The following is a 16,022-nucleotide window of genomic DNA, read 5'->3' as shown; positions in this document are numbered from 1 at the left end:
AGGAAGATATTTTGACCAGGCAAAAATATTTTTAGAAATATCTACAGAGCATTTTTAAAAAGTTCTCACAACCACATATGTGGCAGATAAACTCTTCCAGTTTTCAGATAAGCTCAGTGTATAGTTTTGAGACCAGATTGAAACTAAGACAGTAATGGTCCTTGTCAGACCTAATAGTTGCCAAGGTCGTAGTAGGGGAAATTAAGATCAATGTGAAGATGGGATTTGGGAGGTTGAGGCATGAATTAGTCAGCCAAAGGGGTGCTGATGCAAAATACCGGAAATTGATTGGTTTTTTAAAGAGCATTTATTGGGGTAGGTATTTACAGATACCAGGCCATAAGCATAAGTTACTTCCCTCACCAAAGTCTTTTTCCATATGTTGGAGCAAAATGGCTACCGACGTCTGCGAGGGTTCAGGCTTCCTGGGTTTCTCTGGGCTCAGCTCCTCTGTTTTCTCCACAAGGTCAGCAGTAGACTATCAGGGGAATAGCTCTGTCTCTCTCCCTGAGGTTTCTGTCATGCCTAAGGAGCCGTCTCTATTCCTCTGTGTTCTTCTCCTGGCTCAGGTCCTCTCTTCCCAGGGCTTGATTCTCTTTCCTCTGTGTGCTTACTTTGTGGGGCTCCAGCTTAAGACTTCAGCATCAAACTCCAACATCAGAACTCCAACATCAATAACCCTCAACGTTGTCCTTTGCCATTCCTTCTATCTGTGAGTCCCCACCCCTTAGTGCCCTAATGATGTGGCCCAATCAAAGCCCCAATCATAACTCAATCATGCCCAGGTACAGACCATATCACAAATAATCCAATATCTATTTTTGGAATTCATAACCATATCAAACTGCTACAAAGCATAAGGAAATGAAAAGGATATGTTGATATTTAGGACTATACATTTGTAACTGGGCTTTTATAGAAGAGGGTATTTCACGTGCATCTGCAGTTTGCACATAAGAGGGGAGGTTTAAGACCAAACATGGACTCTAATAAGAAGTAAAATCTCTATTTAGATGGCTTAGAGCCAGAACCCTGCAGCAGGTCTTTGAATGTCTCTTCTGCACATTTGGACAGTGATTACAGGTGGAAATAACTAGGCGATCAAGATTTGTATACCCATAAGTTCTCAACTGCAATTTTTCAGATGAAGAGAAGGGGGCTGATTGGCCCTCACCTGTGATGGAAACTGCTCATGAGTAGGGCTGAAAATCAAGGAGGGTGATCATAAGGGTAGTGTAAAGAGAAGGCTTCAGCCCCAGCCCTGTCACCTTGTAAGCTATGCCTTAACCACCCCAGTGCCCTAAGAACATCCCCAGTCACAGCCCTCAACTTTCCCAGTGTCCTATCAACCCCTGCAAAGCTAAGGAAATGGAAGTACCTCCTGGTAGTCTCACTGTTTTATTTAATGAAAGTGAAATCTCTTCTCTGATAAACATAAATCACCACACTGATAACAAATGGCACCTCTCTATGTGCGATTTTTCTGTCTACATCCTTGACTTACATTTCAAAGGCATTGAACCAGCGTTTATTATGTTCCTAATGCTCTCCTGGCACAAGAGGCTGCACAGAATGCTTAGATGGAAGAACAGTTTAAGCAAAGAGAAAGGCAACAAGATAGATGAGAAAAGAATACAATGTTTGGGGAATTAAAAGTAGTCCAGTATTGCTGGACTTCAGGCAGCAGTGGGAATGGGTGATGGGTGGAACTGGAAATATCAGCTCACCCCCGACTGTGAAGGGTCTCACAGGTGTGCTTGGCTTTTCAACTTTGTTCTAAAGGAGTTGCCACAGAGTTTCACCACCTCACTCACAGGTAAGGGGATTGCACATGGCAATGCCTTTTACCTTGATTTGCTGAAAGGCAAAATGCTTTCCAGAATTTTAAGACTTGTCTCTCCATAAATATATTCACATGAGGAAAATACAACTACTTTTTGGAAAACAATGTGAGCCATTTTTCCTATTTAATCTGTGCTTGACATAGACTACTGAGAAGAGACCCAATTTCTTCTTATTGATCCTGGTTCCCATACTATGAGCACTGGTCTAGTTACTACTGAGACCTCTCTCCGCGAGCTTCATTATCTACTTCTTTGGCAGGAATGCATTGGAATGTTTAAAGCGTCCCTAAAAGGGCGCTTTAGTGAAAGAAGAGATTAAAATCTATCTGAAAAGTAAAAAGTGTTTCATTTCCTTCCTCCAATGACTGGCTCCTTGACTACTTGTTCTTCTGCTTCAAGGATCTCTATTAGCCCCTGACCATTCCCTGTTCTTCCAATAGATCCTTGATCTCTCATTTCCATTTCTTCTCCTATGTAGATGTGACCTATAAATCCTAACTTCAAACTCTCTTTTGGTGTATCCTTTAGTTTTTTACCCCCTTGTCTTTCCAATGAAATGACTCAGTAAAATTTGAATGAACATCTTTAAGTCCAGGGGAAGAGGGAATGGAGACAGAAGGTGGAGAAATGATTAGACAGTGGCCAGACTTGAGGTAGGAAGCACACCAGGGATGCTCTTCCTGTGGGAAGAATCTAGGCAACAAGGAAAAGAGTCTAAACAGTGGCAGTGAAACACAAAACACAGGGATCAAATACTAGGGACATCAAGGAGGTAGAATCTTAGGTTTAGTTCTGGTCTTCATAGGTGGGTGGTAGCCAGCTGTTTACTAAGATCAGTAACATAGAGGAAGAGTCGATTTTGGTGAAGACGATAGAATTCATTTTAGCTATGAGTTTGGGGGGGGCTCATGAGGCTTCCAAATAGAGCTTTTCCAGAACTCAGGAGAGAGCTCTGGGATACATATGGGATTTGGGAGTCATCAGCATATAAGCAGTAATTGGAGCCATGGGGTTTAATTAACTTATAAAGGGAAAAAGTGTTGAGAGAGAAAAGGAGATAGCCAAGGATCATAACAGAAGAAGGGTCTGTGAAGAAAAAAAAAAAAAGATATGTCAAGAAGCCAAGGGAAAAGAGAGAATAAAAAATGACCGAGTAATGGTTAATTTTATGTTATGTGACTTTCACTTCAATTTTAAAAAATGACTGTTCGGAGCAGAATCAAATGCTACAGAGAATTTAAGATAAGAAGATAGAAAATGTCCCTTGGATTTAGCAATAAACAGTTAATTACTGACTAAATGAGAATATTTAATCATATTGAGGGGTTAGAAACCAGATTGCAACAGTTTGAGAAGTAAATATAATGTGATAATATGGAAAAAACTTAGTGGCTGCTTGCTTTTCAATGAACTTAGCTGTGAAAAAAAAAAGAAAAAGGACTGTAGCAAGAAGGAAATGCATAGATGAGGCAATGTTTTAAAGGTGGCAATGATTTGAACATGTGTCAGTGTTGGTGGTAAAGAACTTAAAGATGGAAGATTTAAAAGAAGATAGGGAAAATAGCTGGAGTGAGGTCCCTAAGGGGGTGAGTGAAAATGGAGCAGAATACAGGCAGAGAGATTAGTTGAAGATTGAACAGGATTTCCCTGCTGCCTTGATTGGAAGGTAAGAGGACGAGAAAATATGTGGGCAAACAGGCTGATGGGGTCTGGATTAAGAGTAGGTAGTAGCTGGAATTTCTTCAGAGTAGTTATCTTTTTTATATTAGAGAAGTGAGTTTACAAAACAATCATGCTATTTTTTAAAAAGATTTATTTTATTTATTTCCCCCACCCCTTGTTTGTGTTCGCTGTCTGCTCTCTGTGTCCTTTTGCTGTCTGCTTGTCTTCTCTTTAGGAGGGACAGGGAACTGAACCTGGGACCTCTCATGTGGGAGAGAGGCACTCAATGTCTTGCACCACCACTGTTTCCTGTTTTGTTGTCTCACTCATTGTGTTTCCCCTTGTGTCTCTTGTTGTGTCAATTTATTGCTTCTGCTCATCACGCCAGCCCATTGTGCCAGCTCACTGTCTTGCTCATCTTCTCTAGGAGGTACCAGGAACCAAACCTGGGACCTCCCCTGTGGTAGATAGGAGCTCAATAGCTTGAGCCACACCCATCCCCCAGTCATGCTATTTTTGATGTCAGTTATTTCAAGAAGGTGAAGGAAGAAAGTTGAAGTCAACAGCTTAAAGAGACTGGGTCTGAGGAGAAGGGCCATGAAGAAAGCGCCCAACCAGTATGGCTGGCAACCATATTGTGTAATTTCTTTAAGGAATTCTCAACTCTATCTTCATACTAGAATTACCTGGGGAACTTAAAAAAATGCTCATGTCCAGTTCCTTACCCAAGAGATGCTGATTTAGTTGTTTGAGCAGAGTTATTTACCTCCTTGGGTGAGTCTAATGAACATGCAGGGTTCAGAAAATATAGCTCTGCTCCTTTGAATTTGTGAATTCTCACCAGCAGTGTGTTCGGTAGCCCAGGTATAAGGCAGAAAAGGCAGATGGTTTAATTGATCCAGAGTTGAGGTTTTGGGCAGGTTCAGAGAAGGACATGATAAAGACTCCTCACTGATGGGATGTTCCAGAGTGTCCAGACTAGATGAGGAAGTAGAGACACGAGGTGGGAGAAAGACAGATAACAGAATGGAGTGGCCAAGGAGCAGCCAGCGCAGGTCAAAGGAGTAGAGGGTGATGAATGTGGGCACGGTGGAGGAAGCTGCTTTTCCTTTCAGCTTTTATGATGATCTAAATCCACGCTTTTATTAATGTACCTTGGAAATAATTTTTAAAACATCTCAGCACAAACTTACAAAGGAGATAGACAATGACATTTATAGAGGTAAACTAGCAGTAGTAACTAGGTCAGGTTTTAAGGTGTGGAGAAGCAGAAAGAATAGGCAATGATAAGAGATTGTCCCTCTGACCACCTCAGTTCACAGATTGAGGGAGAAGAAATCTTTAAATAAGTGTGTGTGTGTATATATGGATTTCATATTCTACATGTTTAAGGGAACAAATCTAGCAACTAATAAAATCTAGCAACTAATAAAGTAATTAGAATCTTCTATTTTAGTAATTATGAAGGAGTAGAATGATTTGAGATCATTTCTCCTCTGGAAGAATAGATATAAATAGCATTTTGTTCTGAAGAAAAGATGTGATTAGCAGAATTTAAGGACCCTGACTATACTGTAATTAAATTATTAGGATTATCTTAAAACATTTGTATGTAAGGGTTTAAATAACAGAGGTCTAAGAATGAAATGAATGAAAAGGCACAAAGATCTCAAGGCAAAACCCATTTACTCTATATTTCTGTAGAATCTAGGGGGGAAAAAAGTGAAGGAGTCTTAACAGATGAAGAGACAATAAGATGGCAAAAGGCAGCAGGGGCCTTCAGATCCTGCAGAGATACAAAACGAAGTCTTGATAACTGCCTGGGAGAAGAGAAGGAAAGTTCTTAAGAATTCTCACATTATTTCACAAGGAGTCTTAGAAAACAGGCCGAGCATTATTCATCGGGAGACCTTGCCACAGTGCTCCCTCACTACCCCTGGGGTTGTTTTGTCTTCCTCCGAGACTGTTTGAATTTCAGATTCTGATGCCCTTTGCACTTTGTTTTTTGATAAAACTTGGGCAAAAAACACACGCCACAGACAACTGGAGACCTGAGATTTGAGACTGGGGATAGTTGGAGGGCTAACTTCCTGACCTGTGCCTAAAAAGGAAGGCAACTGTCCAAACTTACCAGAAGGCAAAATAGTTCTGTAGTTAGTCATTAATATTTACTAAGAGACATCAACGGACTGCTGCTAACTTCTTAGATTCAAGGAATTTAAAAAGTGTCCTGGTCACCATCCCCATCAGGATGACAGGAGCAGCACGAAACTTCTAGGATTGCTCTCCACTGGGACACGTCCATTAACATTGTTTCTGGGGAAAAAAGCAGTGTTTTCTTTATGTTCTTCCTCAAGGATGGCACCTTGGGAACAGGCTAAAAGTGATCGTGTGATAAATTAGGGAGAATGGAGGGTATTTGCTTTCCTTACCCTAGATTTCCCTCTATGATATTTTCCTCCTCTTTGCAAATGAATGACTGTGAATGCAGACATTTATGATTTAGAGTCCTTTTTGATTTGAACACTTTTAAAAAGGTGACAGTTTGAAATGATTATATCTGTATATTTTTTTCTTCTCAACAGGCTGTTTCTCTGTGTCTTATTAAATTTATGATGCCATTCTATTCCAACTAGCTGGCTTGTGTTGCATTCCTGCTATCCAGACCACTCTTCCTCATAATTGAAACACATAAAAAGCTAAAATATGGCTTAAGGGATTTCAGTTGGACCCCATAAATTTGCAAGGAATTTTTTGAGCCAGGAAAGCAAAGCCTGTCATGTTCTCAGGGCTCTGATGTGATAGAAAAACAGAATCAGGAAGAATAATACTTCTCACTTTTTTTTTCATTTTAAAAACAATTTATTGAAGTCTATCATTCATACATGAGCATACATAAACAATAAGTATATAGTAAAAGTTGTGAATTTACAAAACAGACATATGTAGCATCACATAGGGCGCCCATACATCACCCCACCACCAAAACCTTGCATTGCTGTGAAACATTTATAACTAATTATGAAAGAGCATTGTCAAAGTATTACTACTAACCATAATCCATATCTTACATTTGGTGTATTTTTCCCCCAACTCACCCAATTATTATTTTTTGTTCATAAACCGTATAATTTATCTAAAGTGTACAATCAATGGTATTTGGTATAATCAGCAAGTTATGTTAGAGCATTTTCATTACTTAAAAAACAAAAAACCAACCAAACCACCATCATACCCATATGTTAGCACTACTAATTACAAATCCTATGATGTGCTTTTACAATTTCTATTCATTTCCAAACATTTCCAAACAACTTTTTACCAATTCTGTATAGACTAAACCTCAGCTTTCCATTTTCTAACCACTACTTTTCTCTCTCTCTTTTTTTTTAAATTTCTCTTCCCTTCCCCCCCGCCCCGCCCCCTCCCAGTTGTCTGCTCTCTGTGTCCATTCACTGTGTGTTCTTTTGTGACTGCCTCCATCCTTATCAGCGGCACTGGGAATCTGTATCTCCCTTTGTTGCGTCATCTTGTTGTGTCAGCTCTCCGTGTGTGCGGCGCCATACTTGGGCAGGCTGCACTTCCTTTCGCACTGGGCGGCTCTCCTTACAGCGCACACTCCTTGTGCATGGGGCTCCCCTATGCAGGGTCACCCCTGCGTGGCAGGGCACTCCTTGCACGCATCAGCACTGTGCATGGGCCAGCTCCACACGGGTCAAGGAGGCCTTGGGTTTGAACCACGGACCTCCCATGTGGTAGGCGGACCCCCCATCCATTGGGCCAAGTCCGCTTCCCACATTCTTTTCTTTAGTGACTTATATTCTAGCTATTAACTCCATGAGTTGCTCATTATATTTAGTTCATAATAATGAAATCATACAATATTTGTCCTTTTACGCCTGGCTTGCTTCACTCAACATAATGTCCTCCAGGTCTTATCTGCATTGTCATATGCATTGTAGCTTCATTTTTTCCTTACAGCTGAATAATATTCCATTGCAGTTTGTTTATCCAGACACCTGGGTTGTTCCCATCTTTTGGCAACTGTGAATAATGTCACTATGAACATCAGTGTGCAGATGTCTGTTCATGTTACTGCTCTCTGTTCTTCTGGGTATATTCTTAGTAGTGCTATTGCTGGGTCACATGGTAGATCTATATCTAACTCCCTTAGGAACTGCCAGACTTCCCCAGTGGCTGTGCCATTCTACATTCCCACCAGCAGTGAATAAGCATTCCTCTTTCTCCATATCTTCTCCAATACTTGAAGTTTTCTGTTTTGTTAATAGTGGCCACTCTAGTAGGTATGAAATGATATGTTATTGTAGCTTTGATTTGCATTTCCTTAATAGCCAGTGATGCTGCAACTGAGCATTTTGTCTTTTTTTTTTTGTCATTTGTATTTCTTCTTTAGAAAAATGTTTATTCAGGTCTTTTGCCCATTTTATAATCAGTTCATTTGTCCTTTTATTGTTGAGGTGTAGGATCTCTTTCCATATCATGGACATTAGACCCTTGTCAGATGTGTGATTTCCATATTTTCTTCCATTTTACCCTCTTCACAAAGTCCCTTGAGGTGCAGAAGTGTTTAATTTTGAGGAGGCCCCATCTATCTATTTTTTTTCTTTTTTGTGTGCGCTTTGGGTGAAAGTTTAACAGATCGTCACTTACTACAGGGTCTTGTAGATGTTTCCCTACAGTATTATCTTCTAGAAGTTTTATGATCCTGGCTTTTTATATTTAGGTCTTTGATCCATTTTGAGTTCATTCTTGTATAGGAGTGAGCTAGGGGTTCTCTTTTATTCTTTTGGTTATGGATATTCAGTTCCCCCACCACCATTTATTGAAGAGACTGTTCTGTCCCAGAAAAGTGACTTGATAGGTTATTGAAAATCAGTTGGCCATAGAAGTGAGGGTCTATTTCTGAACTCTCAATTTGATTCCTTTCATCAATATGCCTCGCTTTGTGCCAATGCCATGCTGTTTTGACCGCTGTTGCTTTATAATACACTTCATGGTCAGGGAGCATTAGTCCTCTGACTTCACTCTTCATTTTTAGGAAGTTTTTGGCTATTTGGGAACACTTTCCTTCCAAATAAATTTTATAATTGCCTCTCCTATTTCTGTGAAGTAGACTGGTTGAATTTTGATTGGTATTGCATTGAATCTATAAATCAATTTGGGTAGAATTGACATCTTCACTATGTTTAGTCTTCCAATCCACGAACAGGGAATGTCCTTCCATTTGTTTAGGTCTTTGATTTCTTTTAGCAATGTTTTGTAGTTTTCTGAACATGGATCCTTTACATTCCTGATAAATTAATTCCTAGATATTTGAGTCTTTTTGCTGCTGTTGTAAATGGAATTTTTTTCTTGATTTCCTCCTCAGCTTTCTCATTACTAGAGAACAAAAATGCTACTGACTTTTGCATGTTGATCTTATATTCTACCACTTAGCTGAATTCATTTATCAGCTTTAATTAATAACTTTGTTGTAGACATTTTGGGGTTTTCTAAATATAGGATCATGTCACCTGTGAATAGTGAGAGTTTTACTTCCTCTTTTCCAATTTGGATGCCTTGTATTTTTTTCTTGCTTAATTGCTCTAGCTTAAACTTCTGGCACAATGTTGAATGACAGTGATGACTCTTGTCATTCTTGTCTTATTTCTGATCTTAGAGAGAAGGTTTTCTAACTCTCTCCATTGAGTACAATGTTGGCTGTGGGATTTTCATATATGCCTTTTATTATATTGAGGAACTTTCCTTCTACACCTATCTTTTGAAGTGGTTTTATCAAGAAAGGATGCTGGATTTTATTAAATGCCGTTTAACATTGATATAATGTGTTTTTTTAATTCTTTCCCTTCAATTTATTATGTATTACATTAATTGATTTTCTTATATTGAAACACTCTTGCATGAAAGGAATAAAGACCACTTGATTGTGATATATAATTATTTTTATATGCTTTTGGATTTGATTTGTAAGTGTTTTGTTGAGAATTTTTACATCTGAGTTCAATAGAGAGATTGGTCAGCAATTTTCTTTTCTTGTAGTATCTTTATCTGGCTTTGGTATTAGGGTGAGGTTGGCTTCATAAAATGTGTTCAGTAATTTTACCTCCTTTTCAATTTTTTGGAAGAGTTTAAACAGGATTGTATTAATTCTCAAAATGTTTGGTAGAATTCACTTGTGAAGTCATCTCGTTTTAGATATTTCTTTGTTGGAAGATTTTTGATGACTGATTCAATCTCTTTTCTTGTGTCTGGTTTGGTTAGTTCCTGTAGTTTTTGTCAAGTCAATGTAGGTTGTTTGTGCATTTCTAGGAATCTGTCCATTTCATCTAGTCTAATTTGTTGGCATACAGTTTCTCATAATATCCTCTTACAATCTTTTTTGTTTCTTGGGGCCAACCATAATGTCCCCCTTTCATTCTGATTTTATTTATTTATATACTCTCTCTCTTTTTTTTTCTTTGTTAGTCTTGCTAAGGGTTTGTTGGTTTTATTGATTTCTCAAAGAACCAGCTCTTGGTTTTGTTGGTTTTGCTATAATATTTTTTTTGGTCTCAATTTCCTTTATTTCTGCTCTAATCTTTCTTTCTTTCTTCACGCATGAGGATTGGTTGGCTGTTCTTACTCTAGTTTTTCCAGTTGTTCAGTTAGTTCTTTGATTTTAGGTCTTTCCTCTTTTTTAACATAAACATTTAGGGCTATAAATTTCCCTCTCAGCACTACCTTTGCTGAGAAGTTTTGATATGTTGTGTTTTCACTTTAATTCATTTTGAAATATCTACTAACTTCTCTTGCAATTTCTTCTTTGATCCACTGATTGTTTAAGAGTGTTTACCTTCCATATATTTGCAAATTTCCCCCTTTCCCACCTATTATTTATTTCCAGCTTCATTCAATTATGATCAGAGAAAGTGTTTTGTATAATTTCAATCTTCTTGGTTTTATTGAGAGCTGTGTTGTGGCCCAACATGTCATCTATCCTGAAGAAAGATCCATGAGCACTTGAGAAGAATGTATAATCTGTGACTTGGGTGCAACGTTCTGTATATATCTGAGGTTCAGCTCATTTATCATATTGTTCAAATTCTCTCTTTCCTTGTTAATCTTCTGTCTCATTGTTCTATCTATTAATGTGAGTGATGTGTTGAAGTCTCCAGCTATTATTGTAGAGGTGTTTATTTCCCCTTATAGTTTTGCCAGAGTTTGTCTCAGATATTTGGGGGCACCCTGGTTAGCTGCATAGATATTTTAGACTGTTACACTTTCCTGTTGGATTGTCCCTTTTACTAATAAATAATGGTCTTCTGAATTTCTTATTGCTTTTTTGCATTTAAGGTCTGTTTCATCTGACACCAGTATGGCTATCCCTGCTCTCTTTTGATTACTATTAGCATGAACTATCATTTTCCAAGCTTTCACTTTTAGTCTGTTTGCACCTTTGGGTCTAGGATGAGTCTCCTGCAGACAGCATATTGGATGGCTCATATTTTCTTATCATTTCTGTCAGCTTATGTTTTTTGATTAAGGAGTTAAATCCATTAACATTCAATGTTATTATTGTAAGGGCATTACTTCATTCATTTTATCCTTTGACTTTCATATGTCTGATTTTATTTTTGTCCATTTTTTTTTTTTTTTTTACCTTTTTGGATATCCTTTCTGATAGTCTTTACTTCTGCAATCACCTCCAAGCCTCTCACTCTTGTCTTTTTTTTTTTTTTTGGTTGCAGTACTCCCTTTAGAGTTTCCTGCAAAGCTGGATTCTTGTTTACAAACCCTCTTAGTTTTTATTTATCTGTGAATACTTTAAGCTCACTGTCATATATGAAGGACAGTTGTACTGGATAAAAAATTCTTGGCCAGCAGTTTTTCTCTTTCAGTTCTGTAATTATATCATACCACAGCCTTCTGGCCTCCATGATTTCTGAAGAAAAATTGCACTAAGTCTTACTGGATGTCCATTGTATGTGATGTTTTGTCTTTCCCTTGCTGCTTTCAGAATTTTCTCTTTATCTCTGGCATTTGCCATTCTGCATATTATGTACTTTGGAGTAGGTCTATTTGGATTTATTCTAATTGGAGTATGCTGTACTTCCTGGACATGTATATTCATGTCTTTCATGAGAGTTGGGAAATTTTTGGCCATTATTTCCTCAAATACTCTTTCTGCCCTTTTCCATTCTCTGTCTCCCTCTGGAAATCTCTTAACACATATATTGGTACACCTCATACTATCATTCAATCCCAGAGCCCCTGCTCAATTTTTTTCCATTCTTTTCTCTTTGTTCTTCCTTCCCTTCAATTTCAGTTGTCCTTTTCTCTATGTCACTGATTCTTTCTTCCAACAGATTTCAAATCTGCTGTTGTGTGCCTCTATTGTATTTTTCATCTCATTTATTGTGTCTTTTATTCCCATAAACTCTATTATTTTTTCTATCCAAGACTTCAAAATTTTCTTTGTGTTTACTCATGGTCTTCTTAATGTCTGTTATTTATTTAGCCATACTGTCCTTCAACTCCATGTTTTGACTTAGGAGATTTGTATGAACTGCATTGATTAGCTGTTTCAAGTTCTGTGTCTCATCTGGAGTTTTGATTTGTTCCTGTTCTGGAGTCATATCTTCCTTTTTCATTGTATGCCTTATAATTTATTGCTGATGTCTAAGAATCTGACTCTGATGCTGAGTTTACTCTGATGTTCAGTTTCTCTCTCTTGCCTAGGGCTTTAATGTTAAGTACCTGTGTGCTACCACTGTTCTTTGACTTTTGGTTCAACTTGTTCTACCTACAACAACAAGTTGTCCCTGTTTAATTAATTGCTCAACCAGGGCTAAGGACCCAGTAATGGGGTGCAGGCCAAATTCCAAGGGCCTTGAAGAGGCAGGCAGTAAAGGTATCTGCTTGCCTATTTTTATTTATTATTTTTCTTTTTTGTGTACTTTTCTGGTCTGGCCAGCAGATGGCACTCTTTGACAGACCTCTCACTCAGACCCCAGGTGCTGGCGTGGAATGCATTCAGTGTGACTCCTCAGGAGGCTGGGCAGTGAAGAAGCAATGTTCTCAGGGCTGGACAAGCCTCACTCACAATCTTTCTCAGAGGCTGTTCTCCACCCTTGGCTTGCCACACCCTCCCTTCCTCTGCCTCTTCAGCAACCAGCCTAGGGCAGTAGGAAGGGTGTTTGAGAAGGCAAATTATCTTCAGCCCCCTGCAGGCTCTCAGTGCTCAGCCCCACCTGCCCTGGAAGTGTGCAACCCCTCCAATGCAACAGACCGAGTTCACCGGCCAAAATCTGAATTTGCTGTAACCTGTCCTTTCTTGGGGAGGAGGAGCCTGCAATTGCCCTCAGTCCACAGCCACTGCAGTCCATAGCTGCTGCAGTCTTCAGACTGCCAAGTGTGGGGATGGGCACCCACTGCTGCTTTTGCGGCTCTGCTCACAGGATTTTTCAGTGGACTGAGACTCCTTTCCTTTGCCCTTCGTTCTTCTGGGTGGTATGTTGCCATGTCCTGGTGTCTTGAGTTCCAGCAGACTGTTCTGCCTGTTCTCCAGCTATTTTTCCTGGGAGAGAAGTGCTCTCTCCGCCTCTCTAATCCTCCATCTTCCCAGAATGCTTCTCACTCTAATGCTAGACAACCAGGGTTGCTGAGCCATTCAGCTCCATTGGGCTAAGGCATACACCCCACTCCTGACCAGGAAGTGAAGGAATGACGTGTCATCTATATTACCTGGAAGCCTAGGGGTGTAGCCTGCATAATTTGGTCTCCATAGGGAATAGACATGCCCTTTTTTCATTTCAGTATAGTCCAGCAGAGAAATATAGAAAGGATTTTTTGATTTATGAAATAGTAACACATCCAATAAGTAAATATCAATGTAAAAAGAGAGTATAGTGAATTTTATACAGCCTCTGGAAACAATCTAGGAATTGGCAACTTTTCTGGTTACACCAGGGAAGACATTGTTCTATTAAGGAGACAAATCAGCCTAATAAAAATTCATTCACTGCATTTTGAATGTCTATATCATTCTGGACTTTCCCACAGAATTTATATAAGTTGTCAAATGCATGGAAACCAGTGCATGGACCTTTCCAGTGGGCTCAGATTGTTCTTAGAGTTAACTTTCAGTTGCTTTACTTTCGTGCACCTTTTTTTGAAGACAGGAGCCCAAGTGACATTTTATGTTTCTCAAAAGTGAGAATGACTACATACCTATTAGAGTAGCTAGAATGAAAACTAGTGACAGTACAAGTGCTGGCCAGGTTGTGAAGAAAGTGGTTCTCTACATATTGTTGATGGGAATGTAAAATTGGAGAGCCGTTCTGGAAAATAGTTTGACAGTTTCTTTAAAAATTAAACAGGCATATACCAAAAGAACCAGTCATACTCCTGGACATTTATCTTAGTGAAAATGTATATCCACACAAAGACTTACATGCAAATGTATATAACAGCTTTATTCCTAATAGCCAAAAACTGGAAACTACCATTGTGTCCTTCAGTGGATGAACAGTTAAATTGTGGTATGTTCATACCATAGGACAATAGCAATAAAAAGTAACAAATTATTTTACAACAACTTGGGTAGATCTCAAGGGGATAAAGGGAAGTGAAAAAAGTCAATTGCAAAAGGGCACACACTGCATGATTCTATTTATGTAACATTCTCAAAATGACAACATTATGCAGATTGAGACCAAATTAGTGATGGATAGAGGTTAGTGGTAGGGCAGGAGTTGGGGAAGGAGAGTGGGTGTGGCTATAAGGAGACAACTCAAGGGAGATCTTTTGTGGAGATACATCAGATCCCTATCTTGATTATGGTAGTGGTTACATGAATCTACACATATAATAAAATTGGATAGAATGACGAGAATGACACACATACACACACTTGCAAAGGATTGCACATAAAGCTGGTGTGGTTTCAATAAGGTATGTGAATTGTGTCAATGTCAGTTACCAGGTTTTAATATTGTACTATAGTTATATAAGTTGTTGTTCCTGGGAAAAATCAGGCAAGTGTCCATGGTATAGCATTTTTGTAACTTCCAGTGAATCCTTGCAAAATAAATGTTAAAAAATGAAAATAGGACTACACCTTGAAAATGTGTCTTAAAAATATGACTGGCTTTGTTTCATGGAGGCGACAAATGTCCAAACAGCAATTTAGGGCTATATAATGGCCATAAAAATAAATATTATTCATAAACATGAACTTATGCTTTTGTATCAGCCATCCATCTTCATGTTCCTGGAAGCTAACTAAACCTGACTTGATGTGTGTAGTTATACTTTCTTCTAATTGGGAAATGTCTAATTTTCCTAATGGAAAAATGTTCCAGAAAGCCAAGCCATGGCATCTATTGCTTTATTACCTCAAATGCTATCCTATTGTTTGCTTCACCCCCTTGCCAAATCCCATTTCTGAACACATGCAGCTGTTGGTAGTAACTACTGGAGGTCAGGCTCTTACGTGACACCTGCTAAACATGATTTCACAACCCGTGCAACTCCCGAAGTCCTGACTTAGAGATAAAGGGAAATCAAACCTTCCTTCCTACTTGTAAGAGTTTAGGAAAGCAGACAAAAATGTTTATGCTCATGTTAATTACCTAGCTCAGACCAAAAATACATCCAGGGATGCTGGAAGAGCTACCAGAGTAGTTTTATGTAAATCCTGGTTAAATATATCATAGCTAATGAGGAATTCAGCAGAGGGCTATTTTTTCCTCCTAAGTTCTGGATGAGATACAAACTTCCTTCCTAGCTATACAGCCTTGCAATCAGGGCAAGGAGACCCTGCCCTGAGCCCCTCACTTGAGAAGTCCAGCACTGCTCCTCATTCAGCCACTCCTCTCCCCCTGGAGCAAGACTCCCAATTCTTTTATAAGTGGCTGAAAAAAATCTTAGATTTCTTCCCAACAGTCAAATATCTCAGAGATTGCAGTTGGGCCTAATGTTGAGTAGAAGAGAGTTCTGATGAAGGCACTGGCAAAGGAGGGACATTAGCCTCCTAGGGCTATGGACCAATGGGGTGAATTTTAAAAGGGGGACTAGTATGAGTTTCAGAGGTTGAAAGAGTAGAAGAGAAATAAACCAAGTATGGCTTGATTCTAGAAGGTGGCTATGAATCCTTTAAGTTTGGACAACACATGGCTGAATCTGATGTGGGGGGCATGAGCCTCTGTATTGAACATGGTGATAAGGGGCAGAGCTGCAGACGCCCCGCGCACTGGTCCAGCACGGATGCCAGGAGCCACTGAGGGTGCTGTAATGACTTCCGGTTGGTTCTGTGAAGATGGGGACGAGTTAGTCAAAAGGGCACCCGCTGTGCTGCTGCCTTTACAGAACCAATCACTGAAACCCCTCATCCAGGAAGAAGAGATTGTATCTGCCCAGGGATAAGAGAGGGAGTACTGAGTATTCCATTCATGGATTGGCCATTCCTTGAGCTGGGGATTTCAATGGTCAAATCTCTTTTCTCTCTATTTCTAA

The sequence above is a fragment of the Dasypus novemcinctus genome, chromosome 29 (genome assembly GCF_030445035.2).
Source record: "Dasypus novemcinctus isolate mDasNov1 chromosome 29, mDasNov1.1.hap2, whole genome shotgun sequence".
NCBI lineage: Eukaryota > Metazoa > Chordata > Mammalia > Cingulata > Dasypodidae > Dasypus > Dasypus novemcinctus.
The sequence above is the reverse complement of the archived record's forward strand: the minus strand, read 5'-3'. Positions refer to the sequence as shown.